Below are 2,479 nucleotides of genomic sequence, written 5' to 3'. Positions count from 1 at the left end.
GCCATCTCTCCAACCCTTACGGCCCCATTTTCAACGTCTTAAAATGCATTACATATGTGCCCGGTGGATGGATAGCTACCCCAAAATCATAAACTTTCCCAAAAGCCATACAGGAATGAGCCAGCCGTCCATCTCCGACCAGCCGGCTTTTTCATTCGTGCCTGCCCTTAACAAGTGCCCGTGGAACTCCTCCCGTGAAGCCCCACTAGGAAAAGGGGATGCAGCTGTTTCAAAGATAATTATCATCAACAACAAAAATAGCAGGCCTGCTGAGGTAAGACATAGAAAATGTGGCTGGGGCATGATTTCGTTAGAGTGGACTTGCGTGGCCTGGTGTAAGGGTGCAGACCTGCTCTCCTGCTCTCCTGCTCCAGAAACGAAAAGCATGGTAAGATAACAAGGGAAACTACACGGAGATGCCCGCGGCTTGGTGACTAGAAAGAACCCAGTTTAATTCTGATGGTGTCTGAACACCTCCATCATTTTCAACTCTAAAGGACCTTTCTTCATCGACTCAGCGAACACACCCACGCCATACTGGGCAGACATCGTGGCCATTTACTTAGCTCTTTTTTTGTTGTTGTTTGTTTGTTTGGTTTTTTGGATTTGGTTTTTTTCCGAGACAGGGTTTCTCTGTGTAGCCCTGGCTATCCTGGAACTCACTCTGGAGACCAGGCTGGCCTCAAACTCAGAAATCTGCCTGCCTCTGCCTCCCAGAGTGCTGGGATTACAGGTGTGCACCACCACCGCCTGGCTTACTTAGGCTCTTAAAAAAAAAAGAAAAGAAAAGAAAAAAAAAAGAAAGCAGGGCTGAAGAGATGGCTCAGCAGGTAAGAGCACCGACTGCTCTTCCAAAGGTCATGAGTTCAAATTCCAGCACCCACATCATACTGGCTCACAACCATCCCTAAAAAGATCTGATGCCCTCTTCTGGAGCTGTCTGAAGACAGCTACAGTGTACTTACATATAATAAATAAATAAATCTTAAAAAAAAAAAAGCTTACTCTAGTACTCTAAGGTCTGCATGCAGGAGATTGTCTCTGAGTGTTTAAAAGCACGTAGGGGTTCAGAGGATGTCTCTTGCATGGGCAGTAAATCCCTGGGAAATAATCATGATAGAGAGAAGACATAATAAATATGGACAAGCCTTTATTTTAAATCTGTCCTGAAAAAATTATACAGTGGCGGTATCTATCAGGTTGTAATTGCTTTTGTTTGTTTGTTTCTTTGTTTCTAATTAATTCCTCCTCAGGGTAATGGGGAAGAAACTGGTCCCGTATTGGAGTCTGGTCTGGTATCTGTAGCTTGCTAGCCCAACCATGTTGTCATGCCAACATGACATGGTGCTTTTTGTCCAGCTGTTTCTACAGAAGGGTGATCCACTGCCCCCTGCCCAAGCCACTGGTTTGACCCAGACCCAAGGACCGAACCAAAGCAAGAAAGAGGAGCTTTGGTCTTGATGAAGGCCTCAGTCAAATGAGAAAGCCACTTGACTTGCCAAATAAATTTCTGTCAAAGCACTTACAAGGCAAGAATAAAAACTCAATTCCGTTTAAACTAGAACACAGGAGGGTAAATAAATTGTGGAAACGAGCATCGTTGTGCAGAGTCGGAATCTCGGAGACGTGAATTTATTTTCTTTGCCACTCAGGGGAGCCAGAGAAGCGTGAACATCACACTCAAGCTGTGGAGGAGGCAGAGAAACAGTGTTTCTCTTTGGACTTAGTCACAGGCAAAAAAAAAAAAAAAAAAAAAAAAAAAAAACAAGCAAACAAAGAAACAATGAACCAAAACCTCAACAATAACAACCACAGCAAAAACCAATAACAATAGGAATAGACGTTGATTCTTAGGCCCAGAAGTTGGAGGGAACACGTGGTTCCGCCTTAGCCGGGTTTACCCCGGGGCTCAGGGCTTGCTCAGTCTCTGTGTCCATTTCTTGGCTGAGGTATACTCTGCTGGCTTCATTCCAAGGAGCCCCAGAGTAACACTAATTTTACAGCCTTGAAGACAGGAGCAAGCATGTGTCACCTGCTTCCCCTCATGTCACAGGGACACCTGGCCCAAACAAGGGTAAGAGTGTTAACCCCAGAGGACCTCAGGAACCCTGCTGAATGGTTTGGAGTGGTGCCACGGACATTTTTTTTTTTTAAAGGAAAGCCACGAGTTGCTGACTAGAGGGATGTGATAGCATCAGTCCCCTGCTGGGTCCCAAGCCTGTGTTTTCAGATAACCTCTCAGGAGCCCTCATAGATAGACGCCTTCCATTGAGAAGGTTAGGCTGATTCCACGACAGGCTTCAAATGAGCAGTTAAGGAGACTAGGTCTAAAAACTCAGGGTTCAGGCAGCCAGTCAGAAACTGCCCCACCACCTGGCCTGAACCGAGGTCAGCAGTTTCCAGCCAGCACCCATTCACCCCAGTCATAGAATGTCCTTAGAGATAACAAAAGACAAAGCCCACCTACCCCGGGGAATGC

The sequence above is a fragment of the Apodemus sylvaticus genome, chromosome 22 (assembly GCF_947179515.1).
Source record: "Apodemus sylvaticus chromosome 22, mApoSyl1.1, whole genome shotgun sequence".
Taxonomy (NCBI): domain Eukaryota; kingdom Metazoa; phylum Chordata; class Mammalia; order Rodentia; family Muridae; genus Apodemus; species Apodemus sylvaticus.
This window is presented reverse-complemented; position numbering follows the sequence as displayed.